This window comes from Azolla caroliniana, unplaced genomic scaffold (assembly GCF_043228905.1).
Source record: "Azolla caroliniana isolate FFs.n. ecotype wild unplaced genomic scaffold, voAzoCaro1.0.p SCAF_18, whole genome shotgun sequence".
Taxonomy (NCBI): domain Eukaryota; kingdom Viridiplantae; phylum Streptophyta; class Polypodiopsida; order Salviniales; family Salviniaceae; genus Azolla; species Azolla caroliniana.
In genome coordinates this window covers 11981376-11991890 of record NW_028230453.1, presented here as the reverse complement: position 1 = coordinate 11991890, position 10515 = coordinate 11981376, and positions in this window count along the sequence as shown.

The following is a 10515-nucleotide window of genomic DNA, read 5'->3' as shown; positions in this document are numbered from 1 at the left end:
AGGAAGTTTCTATAGATTAGAATTTCTTTGTTCAAGAGAAGCCTTCTACCAATCATTTTGAGTCAACCATACATCACTAAAATAATAATGGAAACAAATGTAATAGATAATGGATCAACATTCACTTGGATCAAAAGCGAAGATGGAAGAAGTTTAATTCAATTCCTGATTGTCTGACCAAACCATGTGGAAACAAAGAGCATCTTCGTGACAATCCAAGGCATCAATCTAAAGACTTTCTCCAAGATTTCTAGAACAAAGGGGTTGTGTTGGCCCGAAGAATAATTATGGCCTCGATTGTTATGTACACATAATGTAGGTGAGGGTAGGTCACCAATATTTACATACGGGAAGGGTATGTTCACTAATGTTAAAGAGGGGACTAATTTTTTTGGATAGAAGGAATGATGGGTGCATGCACTATCATGATATGAACAACCAATGAATGGAGAGCCTTTTAGACAAGCACATCTATTCAAGGGACCTAGGAAGAGGTATAAAAATGAGTCTTAGCTACCCTCATAAGAACATTACATCGGAAGGTTGTTGTCTTAGGCACCGGTTGTGCGGGCTAGGCTTTCGTCTCGACGATCGTGTTATCTCTTTCAAGATATTAGTCATCCTAATATCCAATGGTATGGGACGTCGGTGGTAGGTTGGCTATGTCTAGATCATTGCTCGGGGGTGGTCGGGTGGAACAGGTTCTTGTATCCAATCTATTTTCCTTCTTTTTACTTTATTTTGGTTTATTGATTAATAATATACTCTTAACATCGATATGAGGAGACGTATGCGCAACATTAATAGTGGCATTACTATAGAGATTACCAAATTATAAGAATAAGGTAATAAATGATTGACAAACTAAAGATGTTTGATGATTATGAGTGTGTATAATATATGTGTGAGGAGTTTTGTTTCGAAGATAGTAGTAAAAATAAAATATGAAGATTAAGATTAGTGAACTTGCACAAGTTCGCGTAGCGGCTGGCCAAGGTGGATAGATCCGGTGAAGACGTTCCTCTTGCTGGAACTCAAAGAGACGGTTATCGCAGCACACAGCTTGGGAAATAGCCTCATTCAAAGATGTGGGCTCAGGTAAATTAAGTAAAAGATTTTTTATCTCACCTTGTAATCCTCGGCAGAATTGATCGAGGAGGGCTTGTCCGTCCCACTCAACATCGCACGTGAGCTAATGAACTTTAGATGCATAGATTGACGCCACATGATTGCCTTGTTGTAACACATATAGTTTGTTGAGTGCGGCTCATCGTTTGTCGATCTCCCCAAAAGTTTCCTCAAATTCGGTAAGAAATGCTTGGAAGTCATTCAAGAGAGGTGAAGAGGTCTCCACTAGAGGGGCAAACCAAGCTTGTGCTTGTCCTGTCAGCAACGTGCTGATGAGCCCAACATTTCGAAAGTCATCAGAATAGCGTCGGGGCTGAAGACGAATAATAAGGCGGATTTGGTTGATGAAACCTCTTAGCCATGACCTTGTTCCATCGAATTTTTCTAGCAACCTGACATTGGGTTCTACAGCATAAGGGTCAACAATCGGGTGAGGTATAACCATTGTGGCTGTCTGAAGTTTTTGAACAGAGTTTCGCAAGCTTGTATTTTCATGTTGGAGTTGTTACACGACCGCCAAAATTTGCTCAAGATTACTAGATGATTCTAACATGATATTGTATTGAGAAAGAAGAAAAGATGGAAAGAAAGAAGGAGATCAATCTATCACGGATGAACAATTGGAGGTAAAGAGATGGGGAAGTTGATGAGATAGGGAGATCGAGAAGTTGATGACAATGAGTAAAAATATCTATTCCATGACTAGTGTTGATCTCCTTGATGTTAACAAGGGAGATCAACCCTTTTTATACATGTAGTGATGCATGATAAGCATTGCTCATGCCAAGTCTTACATACTATAATATCAAGCATACTAATTCTTGCATGCCAAGTCTTACATACTCAGTCTTACATACTCAATCTTACATACCACTCTTTATACAAAGGTTTGAAGTCTAAAGTTTGTCTACGAGAAATATATATATACAAGGGCCTAAGGTTCACATTCGAGTCGATGTTCATGACACAACATATGCAGCTAATTTTCGTCTCATCGCAAGTGATATTCCTTGGGATGAACAAGCCCTAATGGAGCAATTTCGTTCCAGTCTTCGTAGTGATGTGAAGGACTTACTTCTTACCTTCCCCAAGGATCCAAAATCACTTACAGAAGAAGCTATTAGTCGAGCAATACGGTGTGATAATCGTCTTTTTGAGCGTCAATGTAAGCGACAACAACAAATAACAAAATCAAGATACACACCAACTTATGCATCAATAACGGCGCAATCGTCTCCAAGGCAAACGTATAGCCTTGTTCCAACCCCAAGGCAAACACTTAGCCCAACCCCAATGGATAGGCCGACGCCCATGGAGATCGATATAACCCAATGTCGAGGACCATTGTCAAAAGAAGAGAAGCAATGACGCCGAGCAAACCGTCTGTGCTTATATTGCGGAGGTTCAGGACATATAGTCATTCATTGCTCCCATAGGCCGAGACATCAGGTAAATCAAATTCACTATGACAAGAAAAATGAGTCCAACATTTTAGAAGCACTTAGTGATTTTGATATTATGAATAATCCACCCTTGTCCAATAAGTTTGAAGTCCTAATCCAATTAGAAGAGGAGTCAAATGAATAAGTCCAGCCAAAATAGGAGCCATTTGGTTCGACAACCCTAGCTCTGTACAACCGAGTGTAGGTTCCATTTCATCCAAGCATGTTAGTAGAGTCTTCTCAGCCCAAGTACAAATTAGGACACCGAGTTGCCAACTTCATAACCAAGCCCTCTTAGATACCAGAGCCAATTCTTGTTTCATTGATAGAGATTTTGCCCAAAAACATCAAATATCCTTGCATACACTTCCTTGCCCAATTTCTGTAGTAGTGATTGATGAACGTCCCATAGCTTCCGGGAAGATATTCGAAGAGTCTGAGCCAATACACATACTCTTAGGTGATTTAGGATGTGTAGTTTCCTTTAATATAATCCGTAGCCCTGAGCATCCAATTGTCCTTGGTTTGCCATGGTTCGAGCTACATAACCCACGAATTGATTGGAGGCGAGAAATTTGGTGCCCTTCTGCAAAAAACATCATTGCTAAGGATCAAACCTAGGACTATTCTCTTAAAGAATATAGTTCTACTAGTGCACCGTCTCCTTTTCACCAAATCTCAACTATTACATTGCAACAAATGTTCCAAATGGGAGGAAAGGAGGAACTTTTCTTGTTTGCAATATTAGTGACACCTTCTAATGCCACTCAAGGGAATTCAGACATCAAAATTCCCGAAAAATATCAAGAATATGCTGATGTTTTAGACAAAGTCAAAGCTAGTGTACTTCCAAAGCATCGGCCGTACGATTGTCCCATTGACCTCCAACTAGGAAAAGAGCATCGTGGGGTCTGATCTACAATCTGTCACCAACTAAGCTTGAGGTTCTTCTAGAATACATCGAGGAGAATCTTGCACATGGGTTTATTCGACATTCAAAGTCTCTAACCGGTGCTCCTATATTTTTTGTGAAGAAAAAGGATGGGTCGCTTCGTTTGGTCGTGGACTATCAGGGATTAAATAAAGTCACCATAAGAAATAGGTATGCTCTTCCTTTACTCTCCAGTCTTTTAGAGAGCATTGGTCGGGCAAAACATTTTACAAAGATTGATTTAAGGGGTGCATACAATCTTGTTCGCATTCGACCGGGAGATGAGTGGAAAATGGCATTTCGCACTAGCTATGGTCATTTCGAGTATACAGTCATGCCTTTTGGGCTCACAAATGCACGCATAGTTTTCCAACATAATCTTTCTCTGACAAATGACATTTTCCGGGATTTTCTGGATATCTTTCTCATAATCTATTTAGATGATCTGTTGATTTACTCTAAAACATAGGAGGAGCATGATATACATGTCCAAAAAGTACTTGAACGCTTAAGAAAGTATGGTCTATATGCTAAACTTGAGAATTGTTGTTTTGATAGTGAACAAGTCGAATTCTTGGGTTATACCGTTTCATCTAACGGTATCTTCATGGATCCAGCAAAAGTCAAAACAATATTGAAATGGCGACCCCCACGTTCTGTTCGAGACATCCAATGCTTCCTTGGATTTTCTAACCTCTATCGCAAATTCATATGGAATTATTCAAAGATCGTGTTGCCTCTCAACCAACTCACCAAGAAGAATCAAGCGTTTGTTTGGACTATTGAAGCGGACACATCCTTTACTCAGCTCAAAGAGGCATTCACATCAGCTCCTATATTAGCACATATTGATCCCGAAAAGCCATTTACCATTGAAGTGGATGTGTCAAAATTTGCATTGGGGAGTATCCTATCCCAACCAGGCAAGGACGGGCAGTCCCATCCAGTCGCGTTTCACTCGAGAAAATTTACTACTACGGAGATAAACTATGAGGTGCATGACAAGGAGTTACTAGTTGTGATTGACTCTTTTGAGCAATGGCGACATTTCTTGGAAGGATCGCCTCATCAAATCATCATTTATAGTGATCACAAAAAACTTACGTATTTTCAAACGGCTTGAGTGTTAAATAGGAGACAAGCTCGGTGGGCATAGTTTCTAACTCGTTATGATTTCAAGATCTTTTTCCACCCTAGGAAGCAACAAGAGAAGCTAGATGCTCTATCTCGACGTTCATATCTTGCTCCTTGACCTGGAGATCCGGCCTTCGACAACCAAAAGCAAATTCTACTAGAACCATCAAAGCTACAAGCAACAATAGTTTATGCCAGGCCACTGGATTCACGCCTTGTTGATACTATTCGGCCTCAAAATCTCTTGCAAACTCTCTTCGGCTTATCATCCACAAACCGACGGACAAACAAAGTGCACGAATCAAACGCTCGAGCAATATCTTTGATGCTTCATCAGTTATCATCAAGATGATTGGAGTAATATTCTACATCTCGCTGAGTTTGCATACAATAACACAGTACACGCTTCTACCAAGGTTACACCTTTCTTTGCATACACCGACAACCATCCTCGATGGTGTATCTTGAATCTTCCCAAGGTCGCTCGAAACCCTTCACATCTTCAGACAGCTCAAGCACAACATAAGACCAATGCCGATCGCCATCGTCTTAAGTCTCCTTTTAAGGTTGGTGACCAAGTATGGTTGCTTCGTCGTCACATCAAGACTACCCGGCCATGTGAGAAGCTCGATTATCAACGCTTAGGTCCTTTTCTCATCATTGCGTATTAACGATGCCACCTTTCGTCTTAATCTTCCAGCACACATGCAGCTTCACCCAGTCTTTCATAGATCTCTTTTGGAACCTTGTCGCACCTCTGCCATTCCTAATTGTGTCGTGCCACCTCCTCCCTTTGTCCAACTTGTTGATGGCCTTGAATACAAGGTAGTTGTTATTCTTGATTCAAAGATTCTGCGAAATAAGCTCTATTATCTGGTTTATTGGGTAGGCTATCCTCCGAGTGATCGCACTTGGGAACCCTTCAATAATGTTTCTAATGGTCAAGCTCTTGTCAAAGACTCATCGTTCTCGAAGGGGAGATAGTGTCATGAATACATAAGCATCATGGCTTGAACCCAAGACCTTGTAATACATAATCAAGAACCTAACCATTAAGATAGCATATGATCATATTAAATAATAAAAGCTACTTCTTGTAATAGACTGACTATTGTAAATGTTCTGGAACATTCTAGAACATTTTAGAATATTCTAGGTCTAGAACATTCTAGAATATCCTAGAACTTCTTAGAATATTCTAGGTCTAGAACATTCTAGAACATTCTAGAAATCACTAGGCTATAGGAACCTATAAATATGGACATATAATTCTTCTCAAACCAATTCGAATCAACACTAGTCTTAAGCTTTCGTCGCCTATCTTGTATCCATCTTCGTTCTATCTTATTAATACATTCATTCATCTCTTATCACTTCATTCTTCTCTTCTTGTGATCTCTTTCCATCATTCTTCCGCCACTCTATCTTTTCTCTTGGTTCTGATAGAGAGAGAGAGAGAGAGAGAGAGAGAGAGAGAGAGAGATAGAGAGAGAATTATGTCAAGAGTATATCACAACTTAACGCAACCTCTCTAACTAGGTTACAAAGTCAGTTTATATATTGACTGGCTTAGGGCAACTACCCTTCTCGCTATTTACATAAATAGCCTAAGCCTAGTGTGTACAAAAGGAGACAGTGTGAATACGTTCATTAGAGACCCGTATTCAACATTCCTTCGTAATGGGCGTATACATCCGAAATCTATAATCGAAATGAGTATATAATATAGATTGATACAGAGTTCCGAACAACCAAAGTCTGATGTCTGAAGAGCATCATGAGGGTCTAATTTAATAAAACTGATTCTTCATTACGCCCATATGTTGCCTAAGGGATCGAAATCGATCCGCCGAAAGACACTTGGTTAAAACGTCCGTGACATTATTGGTTGTTGATATTTTATCTAGACCGATTTTCCCTGTGATGACACAATCCCTAACGAAATGATATTGAACGTCGATATGCTTCGAGGCGTTGTGATGAACCAGATTTTTCAATAGAGCAACAACACCCTGATTGTCACTGTAAACAATTGGAGCCGAGCCGATTTCAGCTTATCGAAATGTGCAGGCCAGCCGACCGAGCCATAAGGCCTCTTTTGCCGCATCGGACGTGGCTACGTATTCAGCCTCGGTCGTTGATATGGTAGTGCACTCCTGAAGTTTCGATTTCCACGAGATCGCTCCATTGCCGTGTTTAAAACAATATCCGGTTGTCGAATTATGGCTGTCTATGCAACCTGCAATGTCCAAGTCGGTGTATCCGACTACGCCTGGGATGTCGTTCAGGCTGAACAAAATACCGAGGTCTTTTGTGCCCACCAGATATCTAAACACATTCTTGACTGTGTTCCAATGCGATCGGCCGAGATTATGCATAAATTTGCTAACGACTCCAACAACGTGAGCGATATCAAGCCATGTCATGACCATCGCGTACATTAGGGAGCCAACTACCGGTGCATACGGTACCGACTTCATAATCTCCCCCTCTGGACCGGATGTCGGGTAGTCTTGCCGAGACAGTCGAGTACTAATAGGGAGCGGGGTAGAGACAGATTTTGCTGATTGCATGTTGAAGCGTTCTAAGACACGTCCAATGTATTCGGATTGGGATAGAAACAGTTGTCGTTGATTACGATTCCAACTGATCTTCATACCAAGAATAGGTCATGCCGGATAGAGATCCTTCATGGAAAACTTCAACCGTAGTTGCCGAACGAGTTCAGTGAGTTCGCCTACATGGCGTCCATAGATTAGCATGTCGTCCACGTAGATGATGAGGAAGATGGGTGATCCATCTCGTGTTGTTTTCGTGAAGAGACAATGGTCCTCATTGCTCCTTGAGAAGTTGATCGATTGGATGAAGTCGTCGAACTTCTTGTACCATTGTCGTGGCGCTTGTTTCAAGCTGTAAAGACTCTTCCTAAGTCAACAAACTAGATGTTCTTGGCCGGATACCACAAAACCTTTTGGCGGCTCCATATAAATTTCCTCCTCAAGATCACCATGGAGGCATTTTGACATCTAGCTGAATCAGCACCAAATTTTCAGCTGCTACTATGCCGAGCATGAATCGAATGGTTGTCATCTTCACCACTGTCAAAAAGATTTTGTCGAAATCGACAACATGTTCTTGTCGAAAACCCTTTGCTACTAATCTGGCTTTGAATTTTGGGTTGGCCAAATCGGACGTCTCCTTAATTTGATAGACCCACTTGCACGAAAGAGCACGTCGATTTTTCGAACTCCATTGTCAGATGCCAGGTGGCCAAATCGACTAACGCCGATGCTTCTTCGTATCATGTCGGTTCTCCGGCGTCCATAAAGAAGATGCCATGAGAGTATCTCTCCGGGGGTTGCGACAGTCTCTCGGATCTTCGATGTATGACTGGACTAGTCATCGGTGTCGTGGTCAGATGGTCAAAAGCTGAATCGTTCGGCTGTGCCGAGTCAAAATTCTCCGAGTCAGTGTTTGAAGGTTCAGCTACCCATGAAGTTGACCGTGTGTTGTGCGTTGGGCCTTCGTGGAGGTTTGGCACATCGGAAAAAATGACCCTTTGAACTTCAATCGGCTTTTTGACCGATTGATGCATGACCGACTCATTGAACACGACGTCTGAACTTCGGACGATCTATCTGTGTTCGGGGTCCCAGAGCCAGTATCCCATTTCGCCATCTATTCCATAAGCGAGGAAAATACATTTCCTGGACCATAGTGCAAGTTTGCGGTGATCATCTTTTGGGACGAGGGCATACGCCTCACATCCGAAAATCCTCAACTTGTTGTAATTCGGCTTACTGCCAGTCCATAATTCCTGAGGTATCCGAAGTCCTAGAGGCCTACTCGGCGGCATATTGATTATGTGTACTGTCGTAAGTGGGGCATGTTGATAACGAGTGTGTTTTGCGGAAACGTGTATGGATCTCTTGTCGGTTATGAACAGCAAACAACGAAGACAGAAAAATAGAGCAGGCGTAGACTTACACAGTGCAAACTCTAATGGAAAGCTTTATTGCTTCGTTCTCACTCTCTCTCTGAGATACAATACACAGAACCAAAGAATCAGTTCTTCGTCTCTCTTCCACTCGTCCACTCTTCACTCTATACAATGTTAGGTATTCACTTATATACTAAGCCTTAACTAATTGACGAGTTCGCACTCAGACAGATACAACTTGGAAGGAGTCGGCCTTTTATGCCAACACACTCTCTCGTAAAAGGACTTCTCTTTCTTGCGTGTATAAGTATTTGGGTTTATCACCCCCGTAAGCCTAGATTACAAAATTGATCTAAGTTTATATGTTACAAATCTGTCGGCATGCAGCCGAGTCAACAAATGTATAGGATGTGTCGTTATTGTTCCGATCAGATCTTACCTTCTGCTCCTCGTTTGGCTTTCTTCTAGTCGGTCGCGTGTCATAGCCCCATTTTTTTCCTTAGTGCTCCGAAGCATAGATCTGGGAGTGGCTTCGTCAGGCAATCGGCGATGTTCACCTCGGTGTCAATCTTCCGGACTTCGAGTTTCTTTTCATTTACGAGCTCCCGAATGTGATGATACCGCACCTCAATGTGCTCCGTCTTTGCATGATACACAGGATTGTTGATGAGGTGTATTGTGTTCTATGAGTCACAATAACTGGTCGGCATTGGTCAGTAGTTTCGGCTTGGAGTTCCGAAGTCGGCAGTCAGTTGATGCAGCCAGATCGCTTCCTTCGCTGCTTACAATGTTGCTATGTACTGAGCTTTTGTGGTAGACAGAGTCGTGCACTCTTTAAGTTTCGACCTCCATCATATCGCACCGCCACCATAGGTGAAGATGTAGCCTGATGTCGATTTCCGATTATCCATATTTCCAGCATAGTCAGAATCGGTGTAGCCTTCGACTTCGGCTGAGGTTGTCAGTCCGAAAGTAAGTTGTGCATCCAAGGTTCCTTTCAGATACCTAAGGATGTGCTTGATGGCCTCCCAATGCTTCTTTCCTGGGTTTGACATGTACCGGTTGACCGTCCCTACGGCATGGGCTAGGTCGGGTCGGGTCGCCACCATTGCGTACATGATACTTCCTATTGCTGATGCGTAGAGTATCTTTCCATTAAGCTCTCTCTCCTTGTCCTTCGAAGGAGAGTCTCTATTTGATAGTCAGATCGACATCAAAAGCGGTGCCAATGCTGGCTTCGCATTCTCCATGTTAAGGCGCTTCAACACCTTGAGGATGTATTCGGACTGGGAGAGTTAGAGAGTTTTGGTCGTCCGATTTCGCTCTATCCTCATGCCAAGTATGTGTTGTTCTTGTCCAAGTTCCTCCATCATGAACTTTGCGTGAAGGCTCCGCTTCAGCTTACCGATCTCTGCTTGATTGCTCCCTGCAATCAACATGTCATTGACATATAGCATCAGGTAGATCCTGGACTCATCGGCCAGTTGTCGAACATACATGCATGGGTCGAAGTCTGATCTGTCGTATGTAGGAGTCAAACATCTGGTACCACATTCTCGGTGCTTGTTTGAGGCAATATAGACTTTTCTTTAGTCGACATACGAGGTGACTGTTCTCCCTCATCGTCATGAAGCCTACAGGTTGAGACATGTATACGTCTTCTTCCAGATCTCCATGTAGGAATGCCGTCTTTACATCCATCTCATCGAGGTCGAGGTCGAGGTCGCTACAACTCCTAATAGGAGTCGGAGGGTGTTCATCTTGACTATTGGTGAGAATATCTCTTCGTATTCAACCCCGTATTCCTGTTTGAATCCTTTCGCAACAGGCCGAGCTTTGTGCTTGGGTTTCTCTGAGTCGGATACATACTTGTATCGGAAAACCCATTTGCAAGGTAGCGGCTTCCTTCCAGCTAGTAGTTCGACCAGCTCCCATGTCTA